At 38.9% G+C, this 25,835-nt stretch overlaps 1 protein-coding gene across 1 annotated transcript in view; it reads left to right on the forward strand.

Annotated features, from left to right (window-relative positions):
• Positions 1-25,835, forward strand: part of slc35a3b (solute carrier family 35 member A3b) — a 54,438-nt gene that overhangs the window by 734 nt on the left and 27,869 nt on the right. Inside the window, exon 2 of the mRNA XM_061933970.2 lies at positions 18,001-18,107. The gene's annotated coding sequence lies outside the window, so the exon portion shown is untranslated. The remainder of the gene's footprint in view (positions 1-18,000; positions 18,108-25,835) is intronic.

Here is a 25,835-nt window from a genome sequence, read left to right on the forward strand (position 1 = left end):
ATAATCATTAACTTAGAATTTAATGGCAGCAGGTGCATTTTTACAGTACTTTTAACAACACTCAGTAAACGTTTGGGAACTGTGGAGACCCATTTTTGAAGTTTTTCAGGTGGAATTATTTCCCATTCTTGCTTGATGTACAGCTTAAGTTGTTCAACAGTCCGGGATTTCCTTTGTGGTATTTTAGGCTTCATAATGTGCCACACATTTTCAATGGGAGACAGGTCTGGACTAAAGGCAGGCCAGTCTAGTACCTGCACTCTTTTACTATGAAACCACGTTGTTGTAACACGTGGCTTGGCATTGTCTTGCTGAAATAAGCAGGGGCGTCCATGATAACGTTGCTTGGATGGCAACATATGCTGCTCCAAAACCTGTATGTACCTTTCAGCATTAATGGAGCCTTCACAGATGTGTAAGTTACCCAGGTCTTGGGCAATAATACACCCCCATACCATCACAGATGCTGGCTTTTCAACTTTGCACCTAGAACAATCTGGATTTTTCTTTTCCTCTTTGGTCCAGAGGACACGGCGTCCACAGTTTCCAAAAACAATTTGAAATGTGGACTCGTCAGACCACAGAACACTTTTCCACTTTGCATCAGTCCATCTTAGATGAGCTCGGGCCCAGCGAAGCCGGCGGCGTTTCAGGGTGTTGTTGATAAATGGCTTTCGCTTTGCATAGACCACAGATGAAGCGCTAGCTGTCTAAAGTCGGGACCCAGGGTGGACCACTCATCTGTGCATCATTTGGGGACGTCTCTGCGCTGCTGACCTGTCTCCGCTCAAGATGATCTCCTGCTGGCCCCACTATGGACTGGACTCTCACTATTATGTTAGATCCACTATGGACTGGACTCTCACAATATTATACTAGATCCACTCAACGTCCATTGCACCGGTCGCCCAGGGCGGGGGGTCCCCACATCTGCGGTCCCTCCAAGATTTCTCATTGTTATCCTATTGGGTTGAGTTTTTTCTTGCCCTGATGTGGGATCTGAGCCGAGGATGTCGTTGTGGCTTGTGCAGCCCTTTGAGACACTTGTGATTTAGGGCTATATAAGTAAACATTGACTGATTGATTGATTGATAGTAGAGTTTTAATTTGCATTTACGGATGTAGCAACAAACTGTAGTTACTGAGAGTGGTTTTCTGAAGTGTTCCTCAGCCCATGTGGTGATATCCTTTACACACGGATGTCGCTTTTTGATGCAGAACCGCCTAAGGGATCGAAGGTCCGTAATATCATCGCTTACGTGCAGTGATTTCTCCATAATCTCTGTACGTTTTGATGATATTACGGACTGTAGATGGTGAAATCCCTAAGTTCCTTGCAATAGCAAAATGTTGTTCTTAAACTGTTGGACAATTTGCTCACGCATTTGTTCACAAAGTGGTGACCCTCGCCCCATCCTTGTTTGTGAATGACTGAGCATTTCATGGAAACTGCTTTTATACCCAATCATGGCACCCACCTGTTCCCAATTAGCCTGTTCACCTGTGGGATGTTCCAAATAAGTGTTTGATGAGCATTCCTCAACTTTCTCACTCTTTTTTGCCCCTTGTGCCAGCTTTTTTGAAACAATTCCAAATTAGCTAATATTTGCAAAAAATAAAGTTTACCAGTTCGAACATTAAATATCTTGTCTTTGCAATCCATTCAATTGAATATTGTATTCTGTTTTCATTTACGATTACACAACTTCACTGGTTTTGGGTTTTGTATGTGCATTAATAAAGCACTTCATCTTTGTTACTAGACATAATTGTTCCTTCAATTTCGACAGAAAGATTGCAAATATATTGCATGGAGGTGCATGTTTTTTAAACTTGAGAACAATGTGACCCCCTAATAAACATTATTAACACCCGGGGGTCCAAAGCGTGGCTTGCAACTCCAGATTTGTTGGCCCGACGCGTATTGTTAGATATAAATCAGGACAAAATACTAAACACAATTTTATAAGAGCAAAAATGTATGATATAATGAGGAAAAAAAGCTAAACATTTGATAGTAATAACATGTGCATGTCCAAACTTCTTCCACCAAGGGTCTCGTACTGAAAAGTCAAAGTATGCGAGGGCCCTTTTGATTTTTTTTTAATTCTGTAAAAACATAAATAGATTAAAAAAAATAAAAAATTATTATATATTATTATTATTATTATATATCTAGTATTTAAAGACCAAACTTAGAGTCAGCTTTGTGTTTTAAGTGACAGTGTTATATTATTAGTTTCAAAATTTCAGCTTTTTCTTGGTACATTCCTTTTTTGCTCTCTTTAAATTTTTACTGTTGTTTTTAAACCTGTGTAATAATTAATAATAGTACATTTTTTCACCTCTAAACATACTTGAACATATGCAATGTCTGTTTTTAACATATTTTTTTTTACAAAATGAAAATATATCAAAAGCTTACTTAGCTTAGACTTTTTAGTTTGTGGCCCTTGTTGGAAAAAAGTTGATATATTATTAGCATACATTCTAAACATTTTATGTGAAAATAAAATGCTTGTCCCCCTGACTTATCATTCCAAAAGCAAGTACGTAATCCATCATTTTGTATGTAAAAAAAAAATGGAATAATGAAATAATAACATAATAATAACAACATATATTATCACTGTAACAAGCGGGCGTCTGAGAGCAGCCATAACTGCAATGTGGCCCTCAATGAAAACAAGTTTGACACCCCAGCTGTATGTGGCAGGTGGATGAACGTGAAATCGATCATTTGAATCCATGTAATATTAATCTATACAGTACATGTTTAGCACCCATTGGTTTGCCTTTGAATGGTTTGTATCCGGGTGATGTTGCAAAGTCAATATTTATTTTGAAAGGCTCCCTTTAAAGGCAATGAACAAATGGCACCTAAATCTTCATCAGCTCTCACCGAGTAGAAATAAGTTGTTTTATTACTGAGCAGTAATGTTTGTAACATTACGCCAGATGCGCTTTAGCCCCCATCTGGCAGCCATTCCTTCACATACCCATTAACACCCGTGTGAGGATAAAGTTTGCACAACTATTTGTTGTCTGACCTGTTTTTCTAATTGAGGCTTGCACAAGCGATTGGTACGCGATTGTCATGAGTAACCACAAAACAGAAGAGACAGTGATCGACTAATTGAGCTCACACATGTGCGAGGAATGAATACCATTCAGTTTAGTGCAAACTAAAGTTGTCCCGATACCAATATTTCTGGACCGGTACCAAAATGTATTTCGATACTTCTCGATACTTATCGATACTTTTCTAAATAAAGAGGACCACAAAAAATGGCATTATTGGCTTGATTTCAACCAAAAACAAATATGGAACATTAAACATATGTTTCTTATTGCAATTTTGTCCTTAAATAAAATAGTGAACATACGAGACAACTTTTCTTTTAGTAGTAAGTAAGCAAACAAAGGCTCCTAATTAGTCTGTTGAGGTATGCAGTAACATATTGTGTCATTTTCCATTCTATTATTTTGTCAAAATTATGAAAGACAAGTGGTAGAAAATGAATTATTATTCTACATGTTCATTTACTGTTAATATCTGCTTACTTTCTCTTTTAACATGTTCTATCTACACTTCTGTTAAAATGTAATAATCACTTATTCTTCTGTTGTTTGGATGCTTTACATTAGTTTTGGATGATACCACAAATTTGGGTATCAATCCGATACCCAAATACAAACCCTGTTTCCATATGAGTTGGGAAATTGTGTTGGATGTAAATACAAACGGAATACAATGATTTGCAAATCCTTTTCAACCCATATTTAATTGAATGCACTACAAAGACAAGATATTTGATGTTCAAACTCATAAACTTTATTTTTTTTTTTACAAATAATAATTAACTTAGAATTTCATGGCTGCAACATGTGCCAAAGTAGTTGGGAAAGGGCATGTTCACCACTGTGTTGCATCACCTTTTCTTTTAACAACAGTCAATAAACGATTGGGGACTGAGGAGACACATTTTTTAAGCTTCTCAGGTGGAATTATTTCCCATTCTTGCTTGATGTACAGCTTAAGTTGTTCAACAGTCCAGGGGTCTCCGTTGTGGTATTTTAGGCTTCATAATGCGCCACACATTTTCAATGGGAGACAGGTCTGGACTACAGGCAGGCCAGTCTAGTACCCGCACTCTTTTACTATGAAGCCACGTTGATGTAACACGTGGCTTGGCATTGCCTTGCTGAAATAAGCAGGGGCGTCCATGGTAACGTTGCTTGGATGGCAACATATGTTGCTCCAAAACCTGTATGTACCTTTCAGCATTAATGGCGCCTTCACAGATGTGTAAGTTACCCATGTCTTGGGCACTAATACACCCCCATACCATCACAGATGCTGGCTTTTCAACTTTGCGCCTATAACAATCCGGATGGTTCTTTTCCTCTTTGGGCCGGAGGACACGACGTCCACAGTTTCCAAAAACAATTTGAAATATGAACTTGTCAGACCACAGAACACTTTTCCACTTTGCATCAGACCATCTTTCAAAGACATGCACCTGGGGATAGGTTGATTGGCAACACTAAATTGACCCTAGTGTGTGAATGTGAGTGTGAATGTTGTCTGTCTATCTGTGTTGGGAATGTAATGAGGTGGCGACTTGTCCAGGGTGTACCCCGCCTTCACGACGTCCACAGTTTCCAAAAACAATTTGAAATGTGGACTCGTCAGACCACAGAACACTTTTCCACTTTGTATCAGTCCATCTTAGATGAGCTCAGGCTCAGCGAAGCCGACGGCGTTTCTGGGTGTTGTTGATAAACGGTTTTCGCCTTGCATAGGAGAGTTTTAACTTGCACTTACAGATGTAGCGACCAACTGTAGTTACTGACAGTGGGTTTCTGAAGTGTTCCTGAGCCCATGTGGTGATATCCTTTACACACTGATGTCGCTTGTTGATGCAGTACAGCCTGAGGGATCGAAGGTCACGGGCTTAGCTGCTTACGTGCAGAGATTTCTCCAGATTCTCTGAACCCTTTGATGATATTACGGACCGTAGATGGTGAAATCCCTAAATTCCTTGCAATAGCTGGTTGAGAAAGGTTTTTCTTAAACTGTTCAACAATTTGCTCATGCATTTGTTGACAAAGTGGTGACCCTTGCCCCATCCTTGTTTGTGAATGACTGAGCATTTCATGGAATCCACTTTTATACCCAATCATGGCACCCACCTGTTCCCAATTTGCCTGTTCACCTGTGGGATGTTCCAAATAAGTGTTTGATGAGCATTCCTCAACTTTATCAGTATTTATTGCCACCTTTCCCAACTTCTTTGTCACGTGTTGCTGGCATCAAATTCTAAAGTTAATGATTATTTGCAAAAAAAAAAAAGTTTATCAGTTTGAACATCAAATATGTTGTCTTTGTAGGATATTCAACTAAATATGGGTTGAAAATGATTTGCAAATCATTGTATTCCGTTTATATTTACATCTAGCACAATTTCCCAACTCATATGGAAACGGGGTTTGTAGTTACAGGATCATACATTGGTCATCTTCAAAGTCCTCATGTGTCCAGGGACATGTTTCCTGAGTTTATATAATATATAATATAAACTTTGAAAAAAACGAATGAAGATTATGTGATGCAAAAAATGTTGATGTAATCATAGTAGTATCAACTAGATACGCTCCTGTACTTGGTATCATTACAGTGGATGTCAGGTGTAGATCCACCCATGACGTTTGTTAACATTGTGACGCTGGTGAGCTACGGTGTGTAGTGAATCATGTTTGACTAGTCCTCGTCCTGCAGGGATGATACTTGTAAGAAACGTACTTTATTTATCGCCATAGAGGCGAGGATTAGTGATTTAGAAGTAGTTAAAACACTGCAGACTGCGGCTGGACGTTAGCCGCTAGCTAGCTAGCCATGTCTTGAAGCACCTCTTCCTGAGGGCATTTCAGTGTTATAACTAGAGTTGCAAAGGGGTGGAAAGTTTCCGGTAAATTTCCGGAAACTTTCCGGAAATTTACCACGGGAAGTTAAGCTCGGGTAGTTTGGAAATATTGACCATTTTTTGATAATTCAGAGTTGGACACTGTCCATGGGAATTAATGGGAATTAATGGGGAATTACAATAATTATATATTATTGGGCTGCATCTTTCTGGCATTTTTGACGTAGCTCTTTGCACAGTATTTGCAAATGTACACAGTAGAGATGCGCGGATAGGCAATTATTTCATCCGCAACCGCATCAGAAAGTCGTCAACCATCCGCCATCCACCCGATGTAACATTTGATCAGACCTGCACCCGCCCGCCATCCGCCCGCACCCGCCCGTTGTTATATATCTAATATAGACGATGCAAGGCATTAGTGAGGCATACCTGCCAACTACTCCGGTTTTCCCGTAATTCGTACGGTTTTCATCAACCTATTCCGGGTTACGGTTGCAGTGATAAAAAATACGGTTTTTCATTAATTAAAAAAAAAAAAGGGTGAAAACTACGCGAATTGCACCTTGTGCAGACAAGATTTTTCGATCGGACACGGAGGAATTAGCGATGTAAAAGACCACGTTGGGACAAAAAAACACAAGTCTAATGCCGTTGCTAGCGATACAAGTGGAAAACTTTCAACGTTTTTCGTCGCCCAAACAGATTCTTTGGATGTGATAAATGCCGAAGTTTTATTTACGGAGGCAATAATTGAGCATGGACTTCCAATCGCACTGGCTGATCACATGGGACAGTTAAATGTTTGTAATGCAACCTTTAAAAATCATTACGCGGTGATCGCGGCCCCAAAAATAAACTTTTCTTGCATGATAATGTCCAGAAAAACTCGCTTTATATTACTATAGAGTCCTTTTAACGAATGAGTTTGATGGTTTATCACAAACCTTAAATGAAAGAAGTCCTTTGTTCTCCTGCACCATGCATATGCGCTTTGGCCTTACTTCGTGTTTGGTGCGCAATCTTGTCAGCTGTATTTCACAGCACGTCTTTGACAACTTGAAGTGGAATAAAACATTTAAAACAAGTCCAAGTTGAAGAAATCTTGTTAAATGTTGACAGCATAACTACCAAAATACAGAAGTATGTCCTTAATATTTTTGCAGTGCTATTTCTGTTGAAAAGTTAAAATGATTACATTAGAGATGTGATGTGCCACTTTTCAAGTGTCTGATGGCTTAAATTAATTTTCATTAATTTTTCATATTTTGAATTCTTTTGAAAGGCTTACAAAAAAACTACATTTGAATTGTAATTCCATGCTATTGACAGGACTATTAATTTTAATGAAGTTAGCTTACCATGTTTACAGTATGATAATTGTGATAGAAATGTGAATTTTAGGCACAGAATATTTTTTACAATTGAACAAGGCAGTAGATTATACAAGCTTGGACAGTAAGTTAATAATGACACCAATTTTTTTTTTAATAGAATTGTTTAGTACTGTTTTACCATTTGTTTACTGTAAAAAGTGTTTATACTGTTTATACTTTCAATTAACAAATTGAAGTCTTGTGAAAGGTTGACAGGATAACTGGCATTAACTGTCAAAATAATTTCAAACTATTGAAGTTAGCTTACAGAATAAACATGTCAATCAACCCATATGATTTTTGCTGTAATATTTTTGTTTTGAAAAGTCACTGTGACTGATAGAAAAGTGATGGTTTTAGCAACATTTTAACCTGTCTGAATGCTAATAATCATTTTGCGTCGGGGGGCGAAGCCCTGAACCCTCCACCAGGACTTTGTCCTGGACCTACCGGGGCCTGCGGCCCTTGGACCCTGGCTACTAGGTTTTTCTGATTTCAAAAGTTGGCATGTATGGTGAGGTTATAAAGCTTTTGCCTGTTAAAGAAAGGAGACTGATCCAATGCAGCACAGACATTCGCGTGCCACGCTGTCACGACCCAGACGCACACCAGTGCGCAATCATATGGGAGCCGCGCTGAGCGCACCTCCAAGCGCATCTCGCTGCCGGCGACGGCCGGGTATGGGCCCAACGCTCCAGCGCCATCCATTTTCAGGGCTAGTTGATTCGGCAGGTGGGTTGTTTCACACTCCTTAGCGGGTTCCGACTTCCATGGCCACCGTCCTGCTCTCTATATCAACCAGGGTGAGCCCCACCCCTTTCGTGAGCGCACTGCGCGCGGAGTGACCCCTGTTACGCGCCCCCGGCAACAGGGGTGGCGGGCAGGTAAGCTGCGCGGGCAGAGCGCGCGGAGTGACCCCTGTTACGAGCCCCCGGCCACGGGGGTGGCGGGCAGGTAAGCTGCTTACCTGCTGCGCGTGACGCCGGCCGCGGCGAAGGCGGACGAGGCGGGGTGTCGGTGCGGTGGTGACCCTGGACGTGCGTCGGGCCCTTCTCGCGGATCGCCTCAGCTACGGCTCCCGGTGGGGCCCTCTCGGGGGAAGGGGCCTCGGTCCCGGACCCCGGCGAGGCGTCCCTTCTCCGCTCCGTAAAAGTGTCCATCTCTTTTCTTTTTTTTCTTCTGTTGTGGCATATGCTGCAGGTGCCTGCTCGTTTTTCGTATGTGGGTAACAACATTTAACTATGTATATATATTTCCGAATTGGTTTAACTGCCACCCGCCTGAATCTATTTAAAATCTAATTTTTTTTTATTTCAATCGCCCGACCCGACCCGACCCGACCCGCGGATAAAATCTAATTTCTTTTAATTTCATCCGCCCGATCCGCGGATAATCCGCGGACTCCGCGGTTGTGCCCGCAAACCGCGCATCTCTAGTACACAGCCTTTCCGCCTACATTGGTTGGGGTGAAATGTCTCCACACATCAGATGGTGTACGTGGCATTGTTCTGTTTGTATTTATGTATTCTTGTAAAACACTAATGCAATGCCACACACAGATATAAATAGTCAGCTAAACAATTGGAGTAGTCTTTAAAAATATTTTACGGATGGACAAATGAATAGAAATAGGCTAGATGAATAAATGAACACTCAATCAGCATGCTAAATCAAACTATAACCTACATTCTTGTATGACAACAGAATGGCTAGCACAGGGGTCGGCAACCCAAAATGTTGAAAGAGCCATATTGGACCAAAAATACAAAAACAAATCTGTCTGGAGCCGCACAAAATTAAAAGCCATATTACATACAGATATGAATTAAGAGGACTTAAAGGAAACTAAATGACCTCAAATATAGCTACAAATGAGGAATAATGATGCAATATGTACATATAGCTAGCCTAAATAGCATGTTAGCATCGATTAGCTTGCAGTCATGCAGTGACCAAATATGTCTGATTAGCACTCCACACAAGTCAATAACATCAACAAAACTCACCTCTGTGGAAAGTTTGGTGGACAAAATGAGACAGAAAAAGAAGTGGCATAAAACACGTCCTATAAAGTCGGAGAAAGTTATACATGTAAACAAACTAAGGTGAGTTCAAGGACCGCCAAAATTAGTAGGACAAAACGGCGCTCGCCAAATACTCGAATCAGTGAAGCATGTTTAATATAAACAGTGTGATTTATAACAATTAGGGAGGTTTGTGTCATGTTTGTCCTCCTACAGAAAACATACTAAAACAAAAAATATTTTTTCCCCCCTCATCTTTTTCCATTTTTCATACATTTTTGAAAAAGCTCCAGAGTTCCACTACGGCGGCGCTAAAGAGCCGCGGGTTGCCGACCCCCGGGTTAGCAGAACAGAAGGCAGAGGAAACTACACGTTTTGATTTAGTATTTGCTCGTTGAACTTTACAGATCCCAAAAAAGGTAAATTCGGATCGCTAACGTTGTTAGCATAAATGAATGGGATTTAACGTAGAGAAAAGTAGCATCACGACTAACGGAGAAATATTTTCGGTTCATTATGAGACTGTGGTGGTACATAAACATAGCTAGCTAGAGATATTGGCTCCAAAATCATTTAACAAGTACAGGAACAGCTAGCTAGCTTGAGTTTAGTTTAGTCTGCTGGAGTAGCCTACAGTCATACAGTAACAAACAATTACACCTCTATTAAACTTAAATACCATATATCAAATATATTTACCCCAGTAATATCATCAAAACTTACCTGACTGGATGAAGTCCTAGGGCTCAAATACTAGTGTGGCCTCAATAGCCCTGCTGTAATGTGTAGCATGCTGGGAATTATCTGTGTATGTGATGGAGGAATGCACAGTACAGGGTTGAAATTCTACTGAATTTGCATTAAATCAGGTTGTTTTAGCTAATAGTCATGCTGCAAGTAGTATGTTGCATTCAATGTTTATTCCCATTAATTTCCCATTAATTCCCGTTAATTCCAATGGAACGTTTCCAACTTTGAATATTCCCGGAATTATTCCTTGCAATTTTGCAAGTGCTGGTACTAGACACCGGCACCTATTTAATAAAACATTTGACAACCAAACAATTAAACAAAACGACTCGGTAAAGAATCTCGGTAAATTATCTTTCCATCCAAAGGTTTGGAAGTCAAACCCTGCTCTGGCGTGTAAAGGCGGGATTGGTCATACCAAATTGAGTTTGGTGACGATGAGCACGCTTACAGACTGGTCAAAACCGGCACACACGCACAGGCCTTGCTTATTATTATTTGAGTCAGACATTAAGAATGTTACTAAAACAGCTTTCTTTCATCTCCATAATATCGCTAAAATTAGTCCCATTTTGTCCACCACCGACGCTGAGATCATTGCGTTCGTTACGTCTCGTCTCGATTACTGTAACATATTATTTTCGAGTCTCCCTATGTCTAGCATTAAACGGTCTGGATCATGGGTGTCAAACTCTAGCCCGCGGGCCAAATTTGGCCCTCCCAAAAATCATCACGTCCGCTTTTCACCCAGTCCAGCGAATGCTGGCCCAGTCACATAATATGTGCGGCTTCAGCACGCACGCACGTGAATGCAAAGCATACTTGGCCAACAGCGATACAGGTTACACTAACGGTGCTTGTATAAATGACTTTAACACTGTTAGAAATATGCGCCACACTGTGAATCCACACCAAACAAGAATGACAAACACATTTCGGGAGAACATCCGCACAGTCGGTTGAGGTGAGCGGGGTTGGGGGGGCGGGGTTTGGTGGTAGCGGGGGTGTACAGTATATTGCAGCCCGGAAGAGTTAGAAGGCTGCATGGGATTCTGGGTATTTGTACTGTTGTGTTTATGTTGTGTTACTGTGCGGATGTTCTCCCGAAATGTGTTTGTCATTCTTGTTTGGTGTGGATTCACAGTGTGGCGCATATTTCTAACAGTGTTAAAGTTATTTATACGGGCACCGTCAGTGTAATCTGTATCGCTGTTGGCCAGGTAGGCATTGCATTTACGTGTGTGTGCGTGTTCAAGTCGCACATATATTGTGATCGGGCTGGCACGTTGTTGGAATGGATGAAAAGCAGACTTGACGACAGCTTGTGGAGGACGATAAACGCAGTGCCTTTAAAGCACGCCCCCAAGACTGTGGTCCGGGTGGACTACGAGGTATAATGACTGATGAACAACTTAGTTCGATAATGAAAGATGCCTCAGTTCAAAGCCTGAGCCCCGACATTAATGAACTAGCATCCAAGAAAAGATGGCAGGTATCTGGCTTGAGCACATCAGATTAGATCAGTGCGTTGCAGACTGAGCAGTTTAAAGTCCTGAATGGTTGGTTTATTCATTATTTTATTTTCTAATTTATTAGCCTGTGGAAAAAGTTAATGTTGATATTTACCTCAGAAGGCTGCAAATAGAAAAGAGGCTTTCAATTTTTATTTAAATTGTATTTGATATGCCATTCATATTTTTTTATTATTATTATTATTATTTGAAACTCGATTTTGCACGTCACTATAAAGTTATATAAGCCTTGCTTGTTCAATAATCAATGCAAAACTTGTTTGGGTCCCTATTAAAAGGTTAATTTGTTCAACCTTGGCCCGCGGCTTTGTTCAGTTTAAAATTTTGGCCCACTCTGTATTTGAGTTTGACACCCCTGGTGTAGATCCATCTTATCTTGCTGATTGTATTGTACCACATGTCCCGGCCAGAAATCTGTGTTTTAAGAAAAACTGCTTATTAGTGATTCAAAAAAGTCTGCCAGCTTAAGAATGTTTTTTATTCGGGCTCCAGTACTCTGGAATGCCCTACCCGTAACAGTTAGAGATACTACCTCATTAGAAGCGTTTAAGTACCATCTTATAACTCATTTATACACTATAGCCTTTAAATAGGCCTCTTTTTAGACTAGTTGATCTGCCGTTATTTTTTTCTGCTCTGCTCTCCTGCGTGGCCACAGATTAGCATCCACGGAGGAGGCACTAGCTCAGTGGTTCTTAACCTGGGTTCGATCGAACCCTAGGGGTTCGGTGAGTCGGCCTCAGGGGTTCGGCGGAGCCTCCGCCACAGAGGTAAAGACACATCCGACTTATCGTGTAAATAAAAACTTCTCCCTATCGGTGTATTATGGATACCCCCAAACAATGTTCCCTCTAATTTTCCATCTGATTTGCAGGTTGTTTGATTGATCGATTGAAACTTTTACTAGCAGATTGAAAAGGAAGAGAATACATTATATGAAACAGTACAGTTTACACAGTACAGTGCATATTCCGTACAATTGACCACTAAATGGTAACACCCGAATAAGTTTTTCAACTTGTTTAAGTCGGGGTTCACGTTAATCAATTCATGGTAATGTGTGTAAGGTGTGTAATTTGTTGAGTTCATGCACGTTGTTGGTTTTGTTCTTTGAACAAGGTGATGCTCATGCACGGTTCATTTTGTGCACCAGTAAAAAAAACATATAACTTTTTATTGAGTTTGAAAAAACATTTTATTTTTCACTAAAGAAGAATGCACATATGAAACTGGTGGGGTTCGGTACCTCCAACAAGGTTAAGAACCACTGAACTAGCTGTTACAAGTCGGAACAGCACACTCTTGGCATTCTCTCAATGTGCTTCATAAGGTAGTCACCTGAATGGTTTTCACTTCACAGGTGTGCTTGAAACTCATTGAGAGAATGCCAAGAGTGTGCAAAAAAGTAATCAGAGCAAAGGGTGGCTATTTTGAAGAAACTAGAATATAAAACATGTTTTCAGTTATTTCACCTTTTTTTGTTAAGTACATACTGTAACTCCACATGTGTTCATTCATAGTTTTGATGCCTTAAGTGACAATCCACAATGTAAATAGTCAGGAAAATAAAGAAAACACATTGAATGAGAAGGTGTGTACTGTATGTATGTATGTATATATATATATATATATATATATATATATATATATATATATATATATATATATATATATATTCATTTTTGTTTCATCTGACATCACATGGACAAAGATAAGACCTTCTGTACAATACCCAGCAATATGTTTGAGAAAAGGTGAGGCATGTAATCCCAGGAACACCAAGCCTACCGTCAGGCATGGTGGTGGTAGTATTATGCTCTGGGTCTGTTTTGCTGCCAATGGAACTGGTGCTTTACAGAGAGTAAATGGGACAATGAAAAAGGAGGATTACCTCCAAATTCTTCAGGACAACCTAAAATCATCAGCCCAGAAGTTGGGTCTTGGGCACAGTTGGGTGTTCCAACAGGACAATGACCCCAAACACACGTCAAAAGTGGTAAAGGAATAGCTAAATCAGGCTAGAATTAAGGTTTTAGAATAGCCTTCCCAAAGTCCTGACTTAAACGTGTGGACCATGCAGAAGAAACAAGTCCATGTCAGAAAACTAACACTTTTAGCTGAACTGCACCAATTTTGTCAAGAGGAGTGGTCAAAAATTCAACCAGAAGCTTGCCAGAAGAGTATTAATGGCTACCAAAAGCGCCTTATTGCAGTGAAACTTGCCAAGAGACATGTAACCAAATATTAACATTGCTGTATGTATACTTTTGACCCAGCAGATTTGGTCACATTTTCAGTAGATCCATAATAAATTCATAAAGGAACCAAACTTCATAAATGTTTTTTGTGACCAACAAGTATGTGCTCCAATCACTCTATCACAAAAAAATAAGAGTTGCAGAAATGATTGGAAACTCAAGACAGCCATGACATTATGTTCTTTACAAACTTTTGACCACGACTGCATATATAAGATTACTATTGCATCAAAACATCATCAGTAGGGTAAAACTAACCTGTCTCACGACGATCTAAACCAGGGAAGTTCAATCCGGCCCGCAAGATGAGTTTGTTAAGTGTAAAATTGAGCTGCATTTTTAAATTAAAGAAATTGCTTTTCTAAATGTGTCCACTGGATGTCGCAATAGCAATTCTGTTAGGCAAGCAAATAGTTTATACCCGGGCAAGCAAGTATTCCAAGTCAGAAGTAAACGGTAAAGCGGGGCTGTGGCTCCTCCCCAATTTTTTCCCTCAGAATTTTCAACCAACTTGAAGTGTTTTGTCAAGAGGATTATTTGTGATATGTACATTTTCAGAATGTGCTTGTTCTATTTTGGGCAAAAGTAAAACAAAGAAAACAACCTGAAGTTTTCGTAGTTGTATTTTTAAATTATTGTGCCATAATAATACCCGTCTGGTCCATGTGGGAATATATCTTTTTCCATGCGGCCCCCGAGTTTGATATATGCATACATATATATATATATATATATATATATATATATATATATATATATATATATATATATATATACACTGAACTCTGCTAAGCAATGTGCTCTACATACAACACACAAAGACAAAGATATGTTTCAAAGGGCCAATTTATTTCAGGCCAGAATAAATTGACAAAACTATTTTAAATAGCTGCAACATAACATACATAAGTAACAAACAGCATAATAACAATATAGCTGTAAACCTGGCTTCACCTAAGGAAGGCACACGTGACATCCACAAAGCCTAACCACGCAGATTTGAATTGTTGTTTTGGGCATTCGACGGGATCTTTGATCCAAGACACAACTTACATTTAACTAAAATGTTGTTTTCTTTGTGCTCGACAAAAGAAAAGAAGTGAGAATATCTCATACTTGCCAACCCTCCCGAATTTCAGTGCCTCTCCCCGGGACAACCATTCTCCCGATTTCCAGACGGATTTAAGGCACGCCCCCTCCAGGTCCGTGCGGACCTGAGTGAGGACAGCCTGTCGTCACGTCCCCTTGGCCAACCAAAAAGTAACCACAGAACACTCCACACCATATAGTGTTCTGTGGTTATTTTTTGGTTGGCCAACGGTTTACGTTACTAACGCTGATGATTGTCACACACACACACTGCAAAACAAGAAAAAAAATAAATAAAATTAGGGGTATTTTATTTGAACTAAGCCAAATTATCTGCCAATAGAACAAGAAAATTTGGCTTTGCAAGACTTTCCAAAACAAGTAAAATTGGCTAACCTCAATGAACCCAAAAATACCTTAAAATAAGTACATTCTCACTAATAACAAGTGCACTTTTATTGGTAGAATTTTTTTTTCGACCTTTTTGCTCAGTATGTTGAAAAATATTCTTAAATTAAATAAATGCTAATGCCATTATCTTGACATAATGATATGCGCTCGGCATCATGATTTTTTTTTCATGTTTGAAGTAAAAAATTATTACTTTAAAAAAGTAGTTTTATGCTTGTGAGTGTTGATGACACAGCTTTGCATCAGTTGATATTCTAGTTCCAAGCATGTTTTACTCAATATAGGTCATAAAATCTCAGCAACAAGCTGTAATATCTTACTGACATCATTTAGGACCAAAACCCTTAAAAACCCTTAAAACAAGTAAAACACTCTAACATAAAATCTGCTTAGTGAGAAGAATTATCTTATCAGACAGAAAATAAGCAAATATCACCCTTATTTGAGATATTTAATCTTACTTAGATTTCAGTTTTTGCAGTGATATATATATATATATATATATATATATATATATATATATATATATATATATATATATATATATATATATCCATCCATCCATCCATTTCCTACCGCTTATTCCCTTTGGGGTCGCGGGGGGCGCTGGAGCCTATCTCAGCTACAATCGGGCGGAAGGCGGGGTACACCCTGGACAAGTCGCCACCTCATCGCAGGGCCAACACAGATAGACAGACAACATTCACACTCACATCCACACACTAGGGCCAATTTAGTGTTGCCAATCAACTTATCCCCAGGTGCATGTCTTTGGAAGTGGGAGGAAGCCGGAGTACCTGGAGGGAACCCACGCAGTCACGGGGAGGACATGCAAACTCCACACAGAAAGATCCCGAGCCCGGGATTGAACCCAAGACTACTCAGGACCTTCGTATTGTGAGGCAGATGCACTAACCCCTCTGCCACCATATATATATATATATATATATATATATATATATATATATATATATATATATATATATATATATATATATATATATATATATATGTATATATATATATATATATATATATATATATATATATATATATATATATATATATATATATATACATATATATATATATATATATATATATATATATATATATATATATATATATATATATATATATATATATATATATATATATCAGTGACGTGCGGTGAGGTTCATGGGTGGTGAGGCACTGACTTCATCACAGTCAGATTTACAAACATATGAACCCTAAAGAGTATCTTATTCACCATTTGATTGGCAGCAGTTAACGGTTTATGTTTAAAAGCTCATACCGGCATTCTTACCTGCTTGGCACTCAGCATCAAGGGTTGGAATTGGGGGTTAAATCACCAAAAATGATTCCCGGGCGCGGCGCCGCTGCTGCCCACTGCTCTCCTCACCTCCCAGGGGGTGATCAAGGGGATGGGTCAAATGCAAATTTCACCACACCTAGTGTGTGTGACAATCATTGGTACTTTAACTTAACTTTAACTTTACACATACAAACTGTAGCACACAAAAAAGCACATTTAATTTAAAAAAAAACCTTATTATGGTCTTACCTTTACTTATAAATGAAGTCCATGCGCAGCTCCTTCTGAATAAAAGCATCGATAACTTGTTTATAGAAGTCTTCCTTATCTTTCTTCAGTTTTAAAAGTCTCTCTGTCTCGATGGAGATCTTCCTTTAAGTATTACCTCCTGCTTCGATTGAAAGTCCAGTTTAGAAAACTGTTTTATTTTAGATATGTAATCCTCCATGTTAAAAGTCCAGGCGAGAGGAAAAAATAAACGATTGCTGCTAACTGTTGCTGCTTGTTGTCACTTCTTCTGCAGCCGAGTAGTCACAAGAATGATCTCTGGGATCACTAGCGCCCTCTACCACCAGGAGGCGGGATTACTGCGAGCCTCACAGAGTGCGTCTTCGTAGCCGTTTTATGATTGCTCAGCACAAGAAATACGTTACACACATACAGTTGTTGACAAAATACACTGTACATTATATACCTCAGCTAACTAAACTATGGAAATGTATAATATAACTCATATAGCAATACGGTCTCACTGCACAGCAGGACAGCAGTTAGCCGAGTCATTGCGCAAACCATGGTGAGGTTCAACTCAGTGACGTGCCTCAACTGGCTGCTGACTCACCGCAAGTCTCTTCTCAGTATTTGAACGGCAAATGTGAAAATTCAGCGATTTTGAATAAAAATAATCTAAAACTGGTGAAGTTAAATGGAAAATAACGTTATAGTATAATCACTGGATACATATAACAATTTTTTTTTCTTTTTCTTTTTACATTTTTTTTCTTTCAATGATGGCAGGTAAGGCCCCTGCCTACCCTGACTGCACGTCACTGATGTATATATAACCTGTCTAGTCTAACCTGCTCCAGCAGGTTAGACTAGACAGGTTATCCAAGCCTTTATCTCCAGATAAAGGCTTGGATTAGTCTTTTTCAGTCTGATTTAGACATTATTCCTCTGATGTTTTTAGATGGCAAAAATTTGCTGATGTTATGACTCGAAATATAATGGGTTACTTCCAGATCACTCTTGCAATGTCAAAGCACACACAAGTTAATATGTGACTAACAAGCCCTTTTTTATTTCAAACGTGCAGAGCTAGGAGAGCCAACAGGAGGAGTGTGTTGACGATGACGCACACACCGACACACACTCAAGCACACACGGAGCGATTGTGCAGTTCAAACTGTGCCACATAAGGAGGTCAGTGTGTTTACACGCCACACCTTTTATTCTGTCCTCATACTTCTTTCGCATCCTATATTTTCCCCACGTAAGCAGGACACTCACCGTTGTAGGAGCCATATGACATACGGCACGTTTATGCACGTCCACGGCTTGATTGACTTTTATGAGAAGTTAAAACAGACTGTTTAGCAGAGGTGTGGACTCGAGTCACATGACTTGGACTCGAGTCAGACTCGAGTCATGAATTTGATGACTTTAGACTCGACTTGACAAAATGTAAAAAGACTTGCAACTCGACTTAGACTTTAACATCAATGACTTGTGACTTCACTTGGACTTGAGCCTTTTGAATTGACATGACTTGACATGACTTGCTACTTTCCCCAAAACCCAAAGATGAAAAAGTTATTCGGGAGCGCTCCGTATTTTTCGTTGTGTACTTGTCTATCAGCGTTGCGTGTGTCAGCTGGTGTGCTCTCAGTACAACAGCCAATCAAATTAGATCTACTTTGTTTTCATCACACAGCATTCATCCAATCAAATTGCAGGACAACCAACGAAGAAGACATGTCCAAACCACACGCCAGTGAACAAAAAGTGATACCTAAAATAATTTTGTTTGGGTATAAAAATTACAAGGTGGTCAACACAAAACGGTTTGCAGTATGCAACACATGCGGTTCGAAAATTACTGATGGAGAGGCAACAACTTCCAACTTCGTCCGGCATTTGAAGCTGCACAAAGAACGGTAAGTTTTGAATGTAAGATAACGTTTATTGGCTAAGTAACGTGACTTTTATTTGCTGTGTATTTAAATCAGTGAGGCTGTAAACTCACTGCTAACGTTATAACGTTATTGCAAACACGGGAATCTGTTGCAGTTCACTACCTTATTCATACTTTTTGTTCAGTGATTTTTTTTAAGCAGGGTTACGTTAGTCAATATATCACACGTAACGTTAGACGGCGGTCAGCAGCACCGCGTATTTTAGCCACCTAAAAAAAGACAAAAATAGTAAAATAAAGGTCAGTTAAAATGTATACTATATTATGAATATGTGTACCGTTTTAGCTAGCTTTCTGACATACTGTTGGTTGTTTACCTCAGTGGTCCCCAACCACCGGGCCGCAGCCCGGTACTGGTCCGTGGATCGATTGGTATCGGGCCGCACAAGAATTATTATTTTTTTAATTAAATCAACATAAAAAACACAAGATACACTTACAAGTAGTGCACCAACCCAAAACAACTCTCTCCCCCCTTTTGTTCTGGGCATTGAACATGAAGACTCTTCCTTCACTGTTCCGAGTGGCCATGAGAGTCTTGGCAGTGCCTGCCTCCAGTGCTCCAGTGGAGCGAGTTTTCAGCCATGGTGGCATCATACTACGCCCCCATCGTGCACAAATGACTGACAGACTCTTGGCTAATTTGGTCTTTTGCAAATGCAATGCAGCATAGGGCCCTGACATATAAAAAGTACAACTTTTTTGTTATGTTCACGTATATGTCATGTTTTTTCAATGTTAACACTTTTGTACAAATAAGTACATTTGCACTTTATTTTTCAATGTGTTTGTTCTGTAAAGGAATGAGTTAATGTTTAAAATGACTGGTTAATAGTGCTATTATAAAGTGCAATGTCAGCACAATTTTCTTTCCTGCAATTTAAAATGCACTTGTTTTAATAAATAAATACAGCGTTTGAAAAGCATACACAATCTGTGTTAATATATTAGTCTGTGGTTAAAAGGACTTGAAAGGACTCGAAACTCAAAATGCAGGACTTAGGACTTGACTTGAGACTTTCCAGTCTTGACTTTGGACTTGACTCGGGGCTTGCCTGTCTTGACTCGGGACTTGACTCGGACTTGAGGGCAAAGACTTGAGACTTACTTGTGACTTGCAAAACAATGACTTGGTCCCACCTCTGCTGTTTAGTAGGGCTGAGATCCGGGGTTATTCTTCACGTCAGGCTGCAGAGCTCAGTTGAGGAGAACGTAGAGCAAACAACCAAGCCAAGTGAGCGTTTAGTTCATGAAAAAAACAGGAACATCCTCCCACTAAACCTGTTTGAAGCTATTCATGCAGGCTTCACAGTGAAGATTTTTTTTGGCGATTAGTTAATAAGGAAAAGAGCAAGTGAGAGCAGAGAGCATATGGAAAAAACATGCATAACAGGAATAAAAGCAGTGCTCTTCCTTCTTTTCTGTTACACAAAGCATGCAAGCTGAGACTCCATTAGAAGCACTTAAGTAAGAGCCAGCACAAGATTTCTAGCTTCTTTTTTTTTTGTGTGCCAAATTGTGGACATAATCAATAACCCAGGTTAGTGACCATGAATTTCACATTGAAGTGTTTGTAGCACAGCATTTATATGTATGACCCAATCCAAACAATATCTCCCACTCATGGTGCAAATAAATTAACACAAAGAGTCAACACGCATAACACAAGCTACACTCTTTGTGGGTATTATAAAAAAGTACAAATATATTACATATCCATAATTTAAAATGACACCCATTTACATCCACTGCAATGCATGATGGGATAAATGCAAAACACTCTCTCCACACTAATTCATGTTTGGAGCATTTTAGCTGCTTGATATTTCTAGTTGATGACAAAACTTTAAGGAGGTCGTCCAAAGTACATGAAAATATATATATATATATATATATATATATATATATATATATATATATATATATATATATATATATATATATATATATATATATATATATATATATATATATATATATATATGTGTATATATATATATATATATATATATATATATATATATATATATATATATATATATATATATATATATATATATATTACAGATGTCCGATAATATCGGCAAATGTAATATCGGAAATGATCGGTATCGGTTTTTTTTGTTATCGGTATCGTTTTTTATTTATTTATTTATTTAATTTTTTTTAAATTTCTTTATTAAATCAACATAAAAAACACAAGATACACTTACAATTAGTGCACCAACCCAAAAAACCTCCCTGGCCCATTTACACTCATTCACACTCATTCACACAAAAGGGTTGTTTCTTTCTGTTATTAATATTCTGGTTCCTACATTATATATCAATATATATCAATGTAGTCTGCAAGGGATACAGTCCGTAAGCACACATGATTGTGCGTGCTGCTGGTCCACTAATAGTACTAACCTTTAACAGTTAATTTTACTCATTTTCATTAATTACTACTTTCTATGTAACTGTTTTTATATTGTTTTACTTTCTTTTTTAATTCAATTTAATTTTCAATTCAATTTAATTTATTTACCTTATTTTATTAATTTTTTTAAAAGTACCTTATCTTCACCATACCTGGTTGTCCAAATTAGGCATAATAATGTGTTAATTCCACGACTGCATATATCGGTTGATATCGGTCTCGGTTGATATCGGTCTCGGTTGATATCGGACAATATCGGAATATCGGATATCGGCAAAATGCCATTATCGGACATCCCTAATATATATATATATATATATATATATATATATATATATATATATATATATATATATATATATATATATATATATATATATATATATATATATATATATATATAACACAAGAGGCCTAACGCATATTCCGCTCTACCCCGGTATTGAGCACTGTATAACGGATAAACCACGGAAACCTCGACTATATATATATATATATATATATATATATATATATATATATATATATATATATATATATATATATATATATATATATATATATATATATATATATATATATATATGTACGTACGTACGTACGTATGTATGTATGTGTGTGTGTGAGAGAGAGAGAGAGAGAGAGAGATGTATAGGCTATATATGTAGGCTATCATTTATTTTTAGTAAATACATTTTTTCTTTCAATTTTGACAGTAAATATGTGAATATCTTTTAAACTTTTATGTTATCTGATCATGCCAAATATTATATTACTATACACCTAGTGGTTAGAGTGTCCGCCCTGAGATCGATAGGTTGTGAGTTCAAACCCCGGCCGAGTCATACCAAAGACTATAAAAATGGAACCCATTACTTCCCTGCTTGGCACTCAGCATCAAGGGTTGGAATTGGGGGTTAAATCACCAAAAATGATTCCCGGGCACGGCACCGCTGCTGCTCACTGCTCTCTCACCTCCCAGGGGGTGAATAAGGGTGATGGGTCAAATGCAGAGGACACATTTCACCACACCTAGTGTGTGTGTGTGTGACAATCATTGGTACTTTAACTTTAACTTTAACTTAATGTAGTTAAATATCTGCTTGTCGCCTTTACCTACAAAGCAAGTACAAATCTAATAATCAAATGCATAGGCCAGGGTAGTCAAACTTGTTTTTATCGAGGGCCACATCGGCATGGCTGCCTTCCGGGGGCCGCTTTTTAAAAAAATAATTAAAACTATGCATTCGGGTCATAACCTGTGATTAATCCTCATTCCTCAAAATTCAAGTGTGATGTATCTGATTTAAAAAAATATATAATTGGACAGCAATAATATTAATGTACCTTGTGATATTATTACACAATTGCCTATGCATTCATTATTAGATTAATTAATAACATATTTTCAATTCATAAGTAAAAATGACAAGCATATATTTAACTATTTGTTTTAATCTTTACAAAAGTATTTTTGTAATACAGTATATAATAATATAATATTTGGCATGATCAGATAATATTAAAGTAGAAAAGATGTGCATTTTTTCTGAGGGCAGCCATTACTGCAATGTGGCCCTAAATGGAAACAAGTTTGACACCCCTGATGTAAGATATAATCGTCTCATGATATTAAAAAATGTGATTATTATTATTATCTTGGTGGAAAACCTACTTTAAATATGCTATTAAAGTTAAGCTATTGTGGAATTTATTTTAAAAATAACAAAAAAAAAAAAAAGCTTCTTGCATCACATAATGAAACAATAATATTTTAAGAAGAACTGCAGCTGAATTACTTTTAGCAAGAAAGATAAATTGACTTATTATTTCCAAGCTGTTTTGGTCCACATATAATGATGTGACGGGCCAAATGTGGAACCCTGGCCTTGAGTTGGAAACTTTAGTGTACTGTATTTTGTACATTATATGATGATGTATATTTTAACTGTGGGTCCCTTCTCGGGATTACCCTTTTGCAGAATGGACTCTGGGCAGCACGGTGGAATAAGGGTTAGTGCATGTGACTCACAATACGAAGGTCCTGAGTTCAATCCCGGGCTCGGGATCTTTCTGTGTGGAGTTGGCATGTTCTCCCCATGACTGGGTGGGTTCCCTCTGGGTACTCCGGCTTCCTCCCACCTCCAAAGACATGCACCTGGGGAAAGGTTGATTGGCAACACTAAATTGGCCTTAGTGTGTGAATGTGAGTGTGAATGTTGTCTGTCTCTCTGTGTTGGCCCTGCGATGAGATGGCGACTTGTCCAGGGTGTACCCCGCCTTCCGCCCGATTGCAGCTGAGATAGGCTCCAGCACCCCCCGCAACCCCGAAAGAGACAAGCGGTAGAAAATGGATGGATGGAGAACGGACTCTGATATTAACAAAAGAAACAACAATGTAATACAAAATTATGTCTGTCTGTAAATAAATAAATAAATACATTAAATAAATAAATTAAATATGTCTGTCTTTAATGTACATAAGGATACAACGATGGACGCTTTTGACCTTCCTTTTTTTCAATAACACCTGGTGTCAAACTTTGAGATCGGCCCCAGTCCACAAAAACATTTCAACATTTCACCCAAGTTAAAGGCCTACTGAAATACGATTTTCTTATTCAAACGGGGATAGCAGGTCCATTCTATGTGTCATACTTGATCATTTCGCGATATTTCCATATTTTTGCTGAAAGGATTTAGTAGAGAACATCGACGATAAAGTTCGCAACTTTTGGTTGCTGATAAAAAAGCCTTGCCTGTACCGGAAGTAGCAGGCGAGTAGCGTGACATCACAGGTTGTGGAGCTCCTCACATCCGCACATTGTTTACAATCATGGCCACCAGCAGCGAGAGCGATTCGGACCGAGAAAGCGACGATTTCCCCATTAATTTGAGCGAGGATGAAAGATTCGTGGATGAGGAAAGTGAGAGTGAAGGACTAGAGGGCAGTGGGAGCGATTCAGATAGGGAAGATGCTGTGAGAGGCGGGTGGGACCTGATATTCAGCTGGGAATGACTAAAACAGTAAATAAACACAAGACATATATATACTCTATTAGCCACAACACAACCAGGCTTATATTTAATATGCCACAAATTAATCCCGCATAACAAACACCTCCCCCCTTCCGTCCATATAACCCGCCAATACAACTCAAACACCTGCACAACACACTCAATCCCACAGCCCAAAGTACCGTTCACCTCCCCAAAGTTCATACAGCACATATATTTCCCCAAAGTCCCCAAAGTTACGTACGTGACATGCACATAGCGGCACGCACGTACGGGCAAGCGATCAAATGTTTGGAAACCGCAGCTGCATGCGTACTCACGGTACCGCGTCTGCGCATCTAACTCAAAGTCCTCCTGGTAAGAGTCTCTGTTGTCCCAGTTCTCCACAGGCCAATGGTAAAGCTTGACTGTCATCTTTCGGGAATGTAAACAATGAAACACCGGCTGTGTTTGTGTTGCTGCAGCCGCCCGCAATACACCGCTTCCCACCTACAGCTTTCTTTTTTGCTGTCTCCATTGTTCATTGAACAAATTGCAAAAGATTCACCAACACAGATGTCCAGAATACTGTGGAATTTTGCAATGAAAACAGACGACTTAAAAGCTGGCCACCATGCTGTCCCAAAATGTCCTCTACAATCCGTGAGGTCACGTGCCGGCGTCATCATACCGAGACGTTTTTAGCAGGATATTCCGCGCGAAATTTAAAATTGCACTTTAGTAAGCTAACCCGGCCGTATTGGCATGTGTTGCAATGTTAAGATTTCATCATTGATATATAAACTGTCAGACTGCGTGGTCAGTAGTAGTGGGTTTCAGTAGGCCTTTAATTGGGCATACATGCACGCACCCGCTCCTCCCCCAATCAACGCCTTCACCACTGCTTAATTCCTCTTCGGGGTTGTGGACGGCTGAGTAGCGCTTTATAGCGGCAGCCGGCCTCCAGGGCCCCAAATCCCCCCCCCCCGTCTGTTGCGAGTTGTTGTGATTACATGTATCATGTCTATGTGTGCTATGCTATGTGAGGTTTTTTTCCTTGGACTCTCAGTCTGGACCCCTCCCGAGGGTCCAGCCTTAGACTGATACTTTTTATACTCTTCCCCCTTTCCCAATGTCACCTTTTTCCCACCTTTTTTAAGGAGCGCCGTAAGTGGCTGATCCGTTGGCGGTCCCGTCTTGTCCCCCTTGTAACGTATGTCTGCTCTTAGTGGGACTGTGCCAAAAATGTAATTTCAGTTCTTATGTGTCTTGTACATGTTAAATAATGGACAATAATAAAGCATCTTGAAATCTTGAATCTTGATAATATTTGTATTAATAATAATAATACAATTAATTCATAAAAACGCCTTTCAAAAAAACCCAAGGACACTTTACAATATACAATGGTACATGTTATATTTGTGTGCTGCATGTCAACTGCATAACGAAAGGCAGCAGATTGGACCACATGATGTCATAAATGCGGAGGAAAATGAGTGTCTCCATGGCCGACAGCTGTTATACACGCAAATTC

The sequence above is a fragment of the Nerophis lumbriciformis genome, linkage group LG03 (genome assembly GCF_033978685.3).
Source record: "Nerophis lumbriciformis linkage group LG03, RoL_Nlum_v2.1, whole genome shotgun sequence".
In the NCBI taxonomy this organism is placed as follows: Eukaryota; Metazoa; Chordata; class Actinopteri; order Syngnathiformes; family Syngnathidae; genus Nerophis; species Nerophis lumbriciformis.